Raw genomic sequence first — 15,002 nt, 5'->3', positions numbered from 1 at the left:
CTCCGCTACAGCTGGCACCTCCCTGATCTTCCCTTTACACCAAAGTTTCTTTTTCTTTTTTAATATTGATTTTGAAACTCTTTTTTCTTTTTTTTAAATATTTATTTATTTATTTGGTTGCGCTGGATCTTAGTCGTGGCAGGCGGGCTCCTTAGCTGCAGCATGTGAACTCTTAGTTGTGGCATGCATGTGGGATCTAGTTCCCCGACCAGGGATCAAACCCAATGCAGGGCCCCCTGTATTGGGAGCACAGAATTTTATTCACTGCACCACCAGGGAAGTCCCTATACCAAAGTTTCTTGAAAAAGAGTCTATGCTCAATGTCTTTGTGTTCTCACCTCCCATTGGCATTTGCTCACTGGACAATGTTGATTATTCCTGTCTTCTTGAGGAATCTCTTCTCCTTTGACTTCTATGATGCCACAATCCCCCTCCTGCTTTCCAACTTTCCTTCTCAGACTTGTTTGCAGGCTCATTTATTCCTGCCCTGTCTTAAAATGTTGATAATCCTCGAGGTCTGACACCAGCACTCACTCTCCTCTCCTCCCTCCCTCGGTGACCACATAACTCCCCTGAGATCACTATCACTAATAAGCACATGACTCTCCTTTCCAGCTCTGAAGTCTTTCCTGAGCTACAGATTCCTACGTAAACCACCCACTCACTCTCTTGGCTGTCCCCTAGAAACCTCAAACTCAAAATATCCAAATTGAAATCATTTGCCATCTTCCCAGTCTGCTTTTCCTATATTATATATCTGGTTGAATGGCACTAAAATCCAACAAAGAAGGAGAAGTCACCCTTGAGTCTTCCCTTTCAATGGCCTAGGGCTCTGGAGCCCCATGTTCTTTAGGAGATGCCACCTTCACCATCAATGGAGCTGCCAGCAGAGGCCCCCAGGGATCCCCTTCAATATCTGTGCACAGACCCATAGAACTCCTGTGCTCCTGCAAGGACATCTCACGATGATCTGCCCAGGTCATCCCACTCTTCCTCTCTGCCCTCATCTGCTGCCTCTCTCCACTTCACTCCCTCTGTGCCAGAAATACTAGCCTTCTTATTTCCACCAGACCTTTCTTCCCCCAGATGCTCACATGACTCCCCACTTTCCTTCCCTCAGCTCTCTGCTGATACAAAAATCATCAGAAAGGCCATCCCTGTTCACCTGACATAAAATCAGCAACTCACTCCCCTGCTATCCTCTAGTGCCCTATCCTGCTTCATTTTTCGTCACACCACTTATATACACCTGACTTATACTTATTTGTCTGTTTACTGTACCTGCCCCATCAGAATGTACATTTCCTGAGAGCAGAGTCTGTTTTATAAACTCTATATCCTTATCACCTAGAAGTGTCTGACATTTAGTAGATGCATAGTAAATATTTGTTAAATAAATGAATGATTAATTCCTGTCACGTCTACTTTAACATGTATTGTCTCTATTAGTTTCCCCTTTCACACATTCTATAAATGTTGACTCAGGCCCTCGTCTGAGCCCTGCACAGTGCTGGTGTTCACCCATCTGCTGCTCCAGACCTCACTCTCTCTGGCCTGGACTCTTGCACATTTCCCCTCACTGGTCTCCTTGCTTGCAGTCAAGCCTCCCTTTTAACTGTTCATCATGCTGTTGCTAGATTATCTTTCCAACAGAGCTCAAATTGATAGTTTCTCTGTGAAAGCTTTTTCAATAATTTCAGGGGAATTGCTGGACCTTCCCTGTGTCCCAGTGTATCTTGTACAGGTGGTTATCATGACACGTATACCACAGCACTTTTCTACACGTATTTACACAACCATCACACTCTACTTGACTGCAAGTCCATTGAGGGCAGATGCTGTCATTTATTTGTCCCTAAGTCTTATTCATCTTCACTACTTAACAGTGCCAGGGGTATCATGAAAGCTTGGTAAATATTTTTGAATAATAATATAATTTTGAATAAGTGAAATAATAGTGTATTCAGTGAGTTATTTGCCTTTATGCCAGAGTCCAAAGCACTTATTCACAAATCACAGTGTGTTTGTCTAACTTTAGAAATGATGCTACCACACACCTCTATATAATATGTAAAAAGCAGGTAGTGTTATCTCCTTCTAACAGAAGGAAGATTGGATTTTTATCTGTTTCCTAGGATTAGTTTGCACCCAAAACCGGATTGATAGCATCAAGTCCAGTGTGCAGATTATTAAATTAGATGTTAAGGGATTATCAAAGAAAAGTAGAAACATTCTCTGCCTTCAAGGATTATCTTACTTCAAGGACAGGATGACATGCATAGAAAATATATGTTCATCAAACTCCTTTTAACAACCCTAAAAGTGGACCACCCAAATATTAGGACAGAAAAAGGCCTCTTCCAGCCAAGCTGAAACTCCTTCCGCGGGAGATCAGCGTCTTTGTTCAGATGACAGCTGCCTACCTAGTGAGCGGAACTCCAAGCAGGGAACAAGTTGCCTCTTCTAAGCCTGCAGTGCTCCCTAATGGCCAGCTGTCCAGGGCATGCCTCAGAATCACAGCATTCTGACCGTTCAAGTCTCAGCATCACTTCCACAATTCACCTGGAGGGATGAAGCAGCTGGAGCAGAATGCACAGGGAAATGACGATGAATTCCTAAAGACTATTTTACAATAGGTTATCTATCACTGACAAGTCAATAGGTAGATGCTTCCATTTTGAAGGAAGCTGCTAAAAGAAAAAAATAGACTACGACTATGTTTCTACAACTGAATCAAAACTACAGTTATTCAACTTCAAAATTGTGATATTCTGGTTTTCTGTGTAAAAAGAAAATGAGGCAGAAAAATAAAGTAATTTATAGGCACCTTTCATGTATTTTGAACTGTTCTTTCAAACCCTGTCCCTCAATTAATCCTCACAACAATACTGCAAGGTAAATATTTCTAGCCCTATTTTTATAGAAGAAGATATTGTGGGGAAAAAAGGTCCACATAAAAATATTAATGATTTCTTTCTCTCAGTATGGATCATGGTATTTTATTTTCTTCTATAGGTTATATTCTATTAGTCTCATTATTTATTTTGTGGCTTTCCCGAGCTTTGGTCAGGGGAGCTCCCTCAAGTGAACTCTTGTGTCTTTTTCACATGCCCCCATCAGTTTTGGGGCACTTCCTCACTCTCTGGCACCACAATATATACTTCAGGCTCCTCTTGCATTTTTCTTGCCTCCTCAGTCCTGGAATCAGCCAGGAATATGCACGCTGCTTTTATTGGACAATGGTTTAAAAACGAAACCAAGATCTGAGTGCCAGGTGGGCTCACTGCTGAGATGTCACTGTTTCTAGGCTCTTGTAGGGATAAAAGATAAGGAATACATGTGTGCCTAACACATACATTCCACACACATTCCTCTACCTTTCTCTCTCTCTAAATATATTAAAAACTGTGAATTCACACTGATACCTCTGATTCCAAATCCCTAGCCTGCCTCATTTCTTTCTCCAGCAGTGAGAAAACAGACTCTCATTATCCACAACATATTTATTTATTTAATCAATTCTGGAAGGCATGTAAAGAAGTTATTGAATTGCTAACCAATACCTCAGTGAAAAACTAATTTAGTAACAATATTTACTATTGTTCAGTTCTTTGTAGTTAACCTTACAATACATAGTCCAAACACTGTTTTCCAAATTTTTGCTGTGTGTACTTTGAGTTTCCTCTACTCCCTGATTCATTTTAACTATTTATTGAGTATAACTTACATTTAGAATTACCATGATGCCAAAAGTCAAAGCTTTAAAAAAAAACCAAAAAACGTTACACCCAGAGCAGTGTCATTCTTCCCTCAGCCTTTCCTCTGTCCGCATTTTCCTATTCTTTCCATCTAGGCCCACCCACCTCCTTTAGGTGACCAAATTAATTAGTTCTTGTTTATGCTTCCTGTGTTTCTGTTTGCACGAATGAGACAATATGGGAATATTTCTCACACTATATTATACATACTATGACACTGTTTTGCACCTGGCCTTTTCACTTAAAAGTATATCCTGGAGACGGCAGATAGCAGAAGCAAGAAGCACTACAATCCTGCAGCCTGTGGAAAAAAAACCACATTCACAGAAAGATAGACAAGATGAAAAGGCAGAGAGCTATGTACCAGATGAAGGAAAAATGTAAAACCCCAGAAAAACAACTAAATGTAGTGGAGATAGGCAACCTTCCAGAAAAAGAATTCATAATAAAGGTAGTGAAGATGATTCAGGACCTCGGAAAAAGAATGGAGGCAAAGATTGAGAAGGTGCAAGAAATGTTTAACAAAGACCTAGAAGAATTAAAGAACAAACAAACAGAGATGAACAATACAATAAATTAAATGAAAACTACACTAGAAGGAATCAATAGCAGAATAACTGAGGCAGAAGAACGGATAAGTGACCTGGAAGACAGAATGGTGGAATTCACTGCCACAGAACAGAATAAAGAAAAAAGAATGAAAAGAAATGAAAACAGTCTAACAGACCTCTGGGACAACATTAAATGCAACAACATTTGCATTAGAGGGGTCCCAGAAGGAGAAGAGAGAGAAAAAGGACCCAAGCAAATATTTGAAGAGATTATAGTCAAAAACTTCCCTAACATGGGAAAGGAAATAGCCACCCAAGTCCAGAAAGCACAGAGAGTCCCATACAGGATAAACCCAAGGAGAAACACGCCGATACACATAGTAATCAAATTGGCAAAAATTAAAGACAAAGAAAAATTATGGAAAACAGCAAGGGAAAAATGACAAATAACATAGAAGGGAACTCCCATAAGGTTTACAGCTGATTTATCAGCAGAAACTCTACAAGCCAGAAGGGAGTGGCATGATATACTTAAAGTGATGAAAGGGAAGAATGTACAACGAAGATTACTCTACCCAACAAGGATCTCATTCAGATTCGATGGAGAAATCAAAAGCTTTACAGACAAGCAAAAGCTAAGAGAATTCAGCACCACCAAACCAGCTCTACAACAAATGCTAAAGGAACTTTTCTAAGTGGGAAACACAAGAGAAGAAAAGGACCTACCAAAAAAAAAACCCAAAACAATTAAGAAAATGGTCATAGGAACATACATATAAATAATTACCTTAAACGTGAATGGATTAAATGCTCCAGCCAAAAGAGAGAGGCTTGCTGAATGGATACAAAAACAAGACGCATATATATGCTGTCTACAAGAGACCCACTTCAGACCTAGGTACACATACAAACTGAAAGTGGGGGGATGGAAAAAGATATTCCATGCAAATGGAGATCTAAAGAAAGCTGGAGCAGCAATACTCATATTAGATAAAATAGACTTTAAAATAAAGAATGTTACAAGAGACAAGGAAGGACACTACATAATGATCAAGGAATCAATCCAAGAAGAAGATATAACAATTGTAAATACATATGCACCCAACATAGGAGCACCTCAATACATAAGGCAACTGCTAACAGCTATAAAAGAGGAAATCGACAGTGACACAATAATAGTGAGGGACTTTAACACCTCACTTACACCAATTGACAGATCATCCAAACAGAATATTAATAAGGAAACACAAGCTTTAAATGACACAATAGACAAGATAGATTTAATTGATATTTACAGGACATTCCATCCAAAAACAGCAGATTAAACTTTCTTGTCAAGTGCTCATGGAACATTCTCCAGGATAGATCCCATCTTGGGTCACACATCAAGCCTCGGTAAATTTAAGACAATTGAAATCATATCAAGCATCTTTTCTGACCACAATGCTATGAGATTATAAATGAATTACAGGGAGAAAAATGTAAAAATCACAAACACATGGAGGCTAAACAATACATTACTAAATAACCAAGAGATCACTGAAGAAATCAAAGAGGAAATCAAAAAATACCTAGTGACAAATGACAATGAAAACATGAAGATCCAAAACCTATGGGATGCAGCAAAAGCAGTTCTAAGAAGGAAGTCTATAGCTATACAAGCCTACCTCAAGAAACAAGAAAAATCTCAAATAAACAATCTAATCTCATTCCTAAGGAACTAGAGAAAGAAGAACAGACAAAATACAAAGTTAGGAGAAGGAAAGAAATCATAAAGCTCAGACCAGAAATAAATGAAATAGAAACAAAGAAAACAATTGCAAACATCAATAAAACTAAAAGCTGGTTCTTTGAGAAGATAAACAAAATTGATAAACCATTAGCCAGATTTATCAAGAAAAAAGAGTGAGAGGACTCAAATCAATAAAATTAGAAGTGAAAAAGGAGAAGTTACAACAGACACCACAGAAATACAAAGCATCCTAGAGACTACTACAAGCAACTCTATGCCAATAAAATGGACAACCTGGAAGAAGTGAACAAACTCTCAGAAGTGCACAACCTTCTGAGACTGAACCAGGAAGAAATAGAAAATATGAACAGACAAATCACAAGTAATGAAATTGAGAGGGGTGGGATAGGGAGGGTGGGAGGGAGGGAGAGGCAAGAGGGAAGAGATATGGGAACATATGTATGTGTATAATTGATTCACTTTGTTAAAAAGCAGAAACTAACACACCATTGTAAAGCAATTATACTCCAATAAAGATGTTAAAAAAAAAATCTTCCAACAAATAAAAGCCCAGGACCAGATGGCTTCACAGGTGAATTCTATCAAACATTTAGAGAAGAGCTAACACCCATCCTTCTCACACTCTTCCAAAAAATTGTGGAGGAAGAAACACTCCCAAATTCATTCTATGAGGCCATCACCCTGATACCAAAACCAGACAAAGATACTACAGAAAAAGGAAATTATAGACCAATATCACTGATCAATATAGATGCAAAAATCCTCAACAAAATACTAGCAAACAGAATCCAGCAACACATTGAAAGGATTATACACCATGATCAAGTGGGATTTATCCCAGGGATGAAAGGATTCTTCAATATACGCAAACCAATTAATGTGATATACCTATTAACAAATTGAAGAATAAAAACCATATGATCATCTCAATAGATGCAGAAAAATCTTTTGAAAATATTCAACACCCATTTATGATAAAAATTCTCCAGACAGTGAGCATAGAGGGAACCTACTTCAACATAATAAGGCCATATATGACAAACCCACAGCAAACATCATTCTCAAAGGCAAAAAACTGAAAGCATTTCCACTAAGATCAAGAACAAGACAAGGATGTCCACTCTCACCAGTATTATTCAGTAGGTATTGTCTTTTTTTGTGTGTGTGTGTTACACGGACCTCCCACTGTTGTGGCCTCTCCCGTTGCGGAGCACAAGCTCCGGACCCGCAGGCTCAGCGGCCATGGCTCACGGGCCCAGCCGCTCTGCTACATGTGGGATCTTCCCTGACAGGGGCACGAACCCATGTCCCCTGCATCGGCAGGCGGACTCTCAACCACTGCACCACCAGGGAAGCCCTCGCCAGTATTATTCAGCATAGTTTTGGAAGTTTTAGCCACAGCAATCAGAGAAGAAAAAGAAATAAAAGGAATACAAATTGGAAAAGAAGAAGTAAAACTGTCACTGTTTACAGATGACATGATACTATACGTAGAGAATCCTAACGATGCCACCAGAAAACTACAAGAGCTAATCGATGAATTTGGTAAACTTGCAGGATACAAAATTAATTCACAGAAATCTTTTTTATTCCTATACACTAATGATGAAAAATCTCACAGAGAAATTAAGGAAACACTCCCATTTACCATTGTAACAAAAAGAATAAAATACCTAGGAATAAACTTATCTAGGGAGACAAAAGACCCGTATGCAGAAAACTGTAAGACACTGTTGAAAGAAATTACAGATGGTAACAACAGATGGAGAGATATACCATGTTCTTCGATTGGAACAATCAATATTGTGAAAATGACTATACTACCCAAAGCAATCTACAGATTCGATGTAATCCCTATCAAATTACCAATGGCATTTTTTACAGAACTAGAACAAAAAATCTTAAAATTTGTATGGAGACACAAAAGACCCCAAATAGCCAAAGCAGTCTTGAGGGAAAAAATGGAGCTGGAGGAATCAGACTCCCTGACTTCAGACTATACTACAAAGCTACAGTAATTAAGACAATATGGTACTGGAACAAAAACAGAAATATAAATCAATGGAACAGGATAGAAAGCCCAGGGATACACCCACGCACCTATGGTCAACTAATCTCTGAGAAAGGAGGCAAGGATATACAATGGAGAAAAGACAGTCTCTTCAATAAGTGGTGCTGGGAAAACTGGACAGCTACATGTAAAAGAATGAAATTAGAACACTCCCTACCACTATACACAAAAATAAACTCAAAATGGATTAGAGACCTAAATGTAAGACCGGACACCATAAAACTGTTAGAGAAAAACATAGGAAGAACACTCTTTGTCATAAATCACAGCCTGATCCTTTTTGATCCACCTCCTAGAGTAATGGAAATAAAAACAAAAATAAACAAATGGGTCTTAATGAAACTTGAAAGCTTTTGCAAAGCAAAGGAAACTACACACAAGACAAAAATACAACTCTTAGAATGGGAAAAAGTATTTGCAAACAAATCAATGGAAAAAAACTCCAAAATATGTAAACAGCTCATGGAGCTCAATATTAAAAAAACAAACAACCCAATCCAAAATGGGCTGAAAACCTTTATAGACATTTCTCCAAAGAGGATATACAAATGGCCAAGAAGTACATGAAAAGCTGCTCAACATCACTAATTATTAGAGAAATGCAAATCAAAAGTACCATGAGGTAACATCTCACACCAGTTAGAATGGGCATCATCAGAAAATGTACAAAGAACAAATGCTGGAGAGGGTGTGGAGAAAAGGGAACCCTCTTGCAGTGTTGGTGGGAATATAAATTGATACAGCCACTATGGAGAACAGTATGGAGGTTCCTGAAAAAACTAAAAATAGAATTACCATATGACCCAGCAATCCCACTACTGGGCATATACCCAGAGAAAACCATAATTCAGAAAGACACATGAACCCCAATGTTCATTGCAGCACTGTTTACAATAGCCAGGTCATGGAAGCAACCTAAATGCCCATCGACAGAGGAATGGATAAAGAAGATGTGGTACATTTATACAATGGAATATTACTCAGCCATAAAAAGGAACAAAATTGGGTCATTTGTAGAGATGTGGATGAATCTAGAGATTGTCATACAGAGTGAAGTAAGTCACAAAGAGAAAAACAAATATCGCATATTAACGCATATATGTGGAACCTAGAAAAATGGTCGAGATAAATCAGTTTTCAGGGCAAAAATTGAGACACAGATGTAGAGAACAAACGTATGGACACCAAGGGGGAAAAGCAGTGGCAGGTGGTGGTGGTGGTGTGATGAGTTGGGAGATTGGGATTGACATGTATACACTGATGTGTATAAAATGGATGACCTAATAAGAACCTGCTGTATAAAAAAATAAATAAAATTAAATTTAAAAAAAGTATATCCTGGAAACTAATCCATATCAGTCAATAAAGATCCTCCTCGTTTTTTTTTTTTACAGCTGCATAGTACTTCACTGTGTGGCTATACCATACTTATTCAACCACCCTTTGGTGTGTGGACACATAAGTTGTTTCAAATATTTTGCAGTTAAAAATAATGCTGAAGTTAATAGCTGTGTGAGTATACTTTTTCATATTATTGGAGATATATCATCAGGGTAAATTCCTAGACGTGGGATTATCAGGTCAAAAAGTAAGCATATATATGATTTTGTTAGAAATTGCCAAATTCCCCCCAAAATGGTTGTACTAGTTTAATTTCTCCCAGCAATGTATGAGAGTTCCTATTTCTCCATAGCTAGGCCAACAAAATATGTTGTCATACTTTTTTTTTTAATTTAATTTTTTTTGTCATATTTCTAATTTAATTTTATTTTTTGGTCATACTTTTTTTTTTTTTTTTTTTTTTTGCGGTACTTGGACCTCTCACTGTTGTGGCCTCTCCCATTGCGGAGCACAGGTTCCAGACGTGCAGGCTCAGCGGCCATGGCTCAAGGGCCCAGCCGCTCCGCGGCATGTGGGATCTTCCCGGACCAGGGCACGAACCCGTGTCCCCTGCATCGGCAGGCGGACTCTCAACCACTGCGCCACCAGGGAAGCCCGGTCATACTTTTTAATATCACCAATTACATAAGTGAGAACTTGTATCTCAAGTGCTGTTTTAATTTGAATTTCTCTAATTATGAGGAAAACAATTAATTAATATTTATAATATCATTATATTTTTATTGAACTTATTTTCATATACTATGAACCATTTTTATATCTTTTTGGTGAATTGTGTTTGTGTCTTTTCTCCATTTTTCTACAAAGTTCTTAGTCCTTTATTCCTCAATTTTCAAAGGGGAAATTTAGGCTTCTTTCTATAGGTGTGTCATTTGAAATTCTGTACACATTCTGATGCTTATGTGATAAACTTTCATTTATCTTATATAGTTTTATTTAACTTATATAATCCATATTTTCCCTTAGAAGGAATTTAGAGCAGCACTTTGCATATTTTTTTGTAGTTATACTGTTTGCATTTTACAAACACATTTTGATCACAATGTGGCTAAATGACAACAGCAGAATCAAAGAAACAAATTCATGCACGACTCTCTCATGCAATGCCTTCATGAGATATTTACTTAGTGAGAACAAATGAAAAATTATTTTTAAGGAAGAAGGTATATCAACTTGTCCATTCTATAATTCTGACACTCATTCTTATAAAAAGCAGGAGAAAGCCTCAGAAATCATTGCACTCAAGGTAATAAATAAAATAAGTGGAAAACATGAAGCAATGGTGAAAAGTACCAAAATGGAGAAGTACCTAGAGATTAAACAGCTTTACTAAGATCGCATACAGAGTCAAAGACTGAGCTGTGAAAATTCTGGTTACTATTTAAAAGGTTTCATTTAATATTCTTATTAGTTTTATGAGAGAATAAATAAAGAATTTATTAAACTTTGCAGATTGTACTAAATGAGATGTTTTCAACAGAGGAAAGAATAGAACATGGTACATATGGAACAAACAAGGTTAGAAACGTGTGGGTAAACAATCATGACGTGATTAATCTTGGGAAAACACCAACTAATGTTCATTGTGGGAAAACATTAGTATTTCAAGTGTAAAGAAATCCAAGTGGATAAAATTCTACAGGGCTTGGGAGTGACAAATAGACCTATTAATAACTAATACCATAAAATCACAGATATTTAAGCTGAAGAAGCTTGAGAAATAAATGAATAATAATAATCAACTGCATTAAGGAGCATTCATCACTTACACAAACAGCTCACAAGTTGTGCCTGGGCAATTCAGTCAACATGTTTTGTTGGGTCCATTACATTTTTTAGAAAACTGCATTTGAATTCACTTAGGTCCTGCCACTCATTCCTTCTTGTTTACATTAAGCACTTGTGTTCATTAAGTCTTTTGTGTACTACAATATCCCTCCCCTCTTTTTAATGCAGTTTATTTCTTGAAGAAACTTGGGTAGAATGTGCCACAGTCTGGATTTGGCTGATTGCGTCATTGTTGTACCATTTTAACTTGATCTTATATCCACTGTATTTCCTGAAAATTGTAAGATAGATCTGGAGCAGGGGTTGGCAAACTTCTTCTGGAAAGGGCCAGATAGTAAACATTTTAGGCTTTATGGGCTACAAAGCTCTGTCACAACTACTCGACTCTGTCACTGTAGGGAAAAAGCAGCAGTAGACAATGTTTAAATGAATGAGCATGGCTGTGTTTCAATACAACTTAAATTTACAAAAACCAGTAATACAGTGTCAGTTGGGGTAGAAGGAGTAACGAGACCTGGAGATGAGTGAGAACGTGTCTTTCTTCCTTTCAAATTTCAATCTGTCCCAAATCTTTTTGGTGAGTCCCCACTGGATTGGAAATTCTTTCTCCTCAGTCACTCCTCCCATCATCAGTAGTAAGTCTGGCCGAGTGTTCCTGGTCATTCAGGTAACAGGCTTCTGCTTTTCTCCCCAATTTCACTGCTGTCAAAGGCTCAGTTCTACCAAAGAGCTGATCTCCTCAGGATCCCAACTTCTATGGAGGTGGTGTTTGTCTCTCTTCTATTTTTGTTCTTCTGAAGAGACCTCAAGCCTACAGGTCTCTCTTAGGATTTAGACAGCACTGTCCCTAGGATATGGCAAAGCCAGGAACATCTCTGATTCCAGTCACTCGTGGGGTCAGTGCTGCTTCAGAGGCCACATCACTAGGGTAATGTGTGGAGAAATGAAAAGGAATCCACCAGATAGGGCTTCCCTGGTGGTGCAGTGGGAGAGAGCAAGGGACATGCCTGCCAATGCAAGGGACATGGGTTCGAGCCCTGGTCCAGGAGGACCCCACATGCCGCGGAGCAACTAGGCCCGTGTGCTATAACTACTGAACCCGTGCTCTAGAGCCTGCGAGCCACAACTACTGGACCCACGTGCCGCAACTACTGAAGCCCATGTGCCTAGAGCCTGTGCTCCTCAACAAGAGAAGCCACCGCAATGAGAAGTCAGCGCACCGTAACCAAGAGTAACTCCCACTCGCTGCAACTGGAGAAAGCCCGCACAGCAACGAAGACCCAACGCAGCCATAACTAACTAACTAACTAACTAACTAACTAACTAAATAAATAAATAAATTTAAGAATCCGCCAGATAAAGGTCTGGACATGGAAACAGTATGTAAACAGAAAGGCACTGGCCTGGGGCCAGCTTCACCTCCTCTTACACTCCTCCCTCCCTCCCTCTCACACCGCCTGTTGCCTCTTTGCACCATCTCTACCTCTTCTTTCCCCTTTCAAAGCAACTCTAATGTCAATTTTGTCTGCTTTCCTCTGGATGCCAGTGTTAGAGACTGGAATTAGTTCTTCTCTCCAAGGTTTCCCCTTACCCGAGAAGGTCACTTGATAACAAACTTTCCAAACGAATTGTTTCCCACACACCTTTTCAAACACTCAACTAGCCTTGGCTTTTGTAGGTTGCTGTTTCTGGAATGGCTTTCTATGCCTTCTCTTCCTGGAGAGCTCAGCTCAGGTGATAAAGACATCCCTTCCTCTGTCACAGTGTCCCGGGCTCATTTCTCCCTGAAACTCAGCAGAATGAGTTCATGCTTCTCTCTGCTCCTCCGTCTCCCCACATAGGCCCTATGATAGCATTTCCCACTTTCTGTTACTACGTTGTAATTAGGTGTTTGCCATTCTGTCTCCCTGACTAGACCTTGACTGCTCGAGGCCTGACATGTTATGTCATATTCCCCTTTGTGCTTCCAGAGCTTTGCAGTATCTGCTGCATGGTGGGTGCTGAGTAATGTTTAAATGATTTCATGAATTATACTTCTTTGTCTCACATGCACATTTAGCACAAATATCGAAAAGGTACAAACACTAAGAGATTTCACACATTCTGCTAATGCAAGACGGGAAACTAAAGCTCAATAGCTAAGTGAGAAGTTTCTGTTTTTCAGCTGTGGAGTATGAAGTATTGCCTCCCTGAAATGGAGAGGGGCACTGAATGAAATGGACAGTTGAGGAAGTTCCACTCTGTATCAATCTACCCCTTGCCTGGTCACTAAGGTTTCAGAACTCAAGGAGGGGTTGGCTTATGGGATGTCTCTTCCTCTTCTAGGGGACAAACTAATAATTTAGGTCTCTCACCGGATTGCATCTCAACCATGCAACTGACTATGAACGTGATCTTTCAGTTACCAAAATCCTGCTGACCTAGGATTCCTCAGAATCCTCAACTCAAGAAAATAGCATGTGCCAGGAGAGAGAATTTAAAACATAATAAAATAAAACAAAGGAAATCCGATACCCAGCTATGTTGGTATCTTTCTAAAGCCTTACTAGCACCATAGTAAGGCTTTCTGCTTCTGTTTCATTATGTGACAGGCAGGGACTGTAAACACTGTCGGTGGCAGAGAAAACAGTATCTAGAAACAAATAAGAAAAACTAAAGCTGAAACTGGGAATATGTGCAGAGCTTATGCTTTGGTATTCTGTGGTCATGACAGTTTTTGCTCTTATGAAAGTACTGTGTGTGGTGTTCTTTTTCTCAGTAATGATTTCTGAAACTGTGTGACTTGTGGAATTCGCTTTTAAAAAAATGCGTGAGTGTTTAATCGTTCCGGGTGTGAGTAACCACATTCTGTTCGAGTGTGCTTCCAGCCCTCACTTTGCTCCTTATCAGCGACAGTACTCCAAACACTTGTCTCAATTTTAAGATCAAAGCTGATGAAAAACAGACCTCTAAAGGGTTGAATTGCCTTCTGCATTTTTGTGCATCAGAAGAAAATACCTATACAACTTGAAAGGGCTGAATTTTTTTTAGTGCCTCATCTTCAGATTGTGAATTCTGCTTTGTTCATTTCTTACTCTGTCAATGTCATCTGCTTCGTGAAATGTATCTTTTAATTAATTATTTTTGTCTCAAATTGTCTTCTGTGGCTCACTGTCAGGACAAGAATTCATATTAGTAAAATAGGACCTGTCGATAAAGGGAAATATCTCGGCTTATTTCAGCATGGAATTAACCTCATTTAACCAGTAAATCACCTTAACTGATTTTTCAGAAAAATCTTTTTGTTGTTTATATATTTTTTGAAGTTGCATACAGCATGGCTTTTCTACAAAGCAGCAATTCAGAAACATGAAAACACTAAATTACAGAAGAACCAAGAAGTCTGACTGAGAAAGCATTTGGAGAGAATCCTAAAGCTAGAAGCCAAATCAATAACAACACAACAACAACATCAACAACTCCATTCACATTCTGCTCTATGGGGAATCTCCAAAAAGCATCTCCCTGAAATGCATTATTAAATATGAGCAGTTTTCTATAGGTCCTACCTGTCTACTTGGGTTTTTATTAAAATGATGGGAACAACTATAAATAATACAGATAAATGTATAAGGTGATAAAATAAGCAGATAGGACCTTTCTAAAAGCAACCTTAAAAGCACTGATAAATTTTCAAAAGT

Source organism: Grampus griseus (assembly GCF_964374135.1).
Source record: "Grampus griseus genome assembly, chromosome: 18".
In the NCBI taxonomy this organism is placed as follows: domain Eukaryota; kingdom Metazoa; phylum Chordata; class Mammalia; order Artiodactyla; family Delphinidae; genus Grampus; species Grampus griseus.
The sequence above is the reverse complement of the archived record's forward strand: the minus strand, read 5'-3'. Positions refer to the sequence as shown.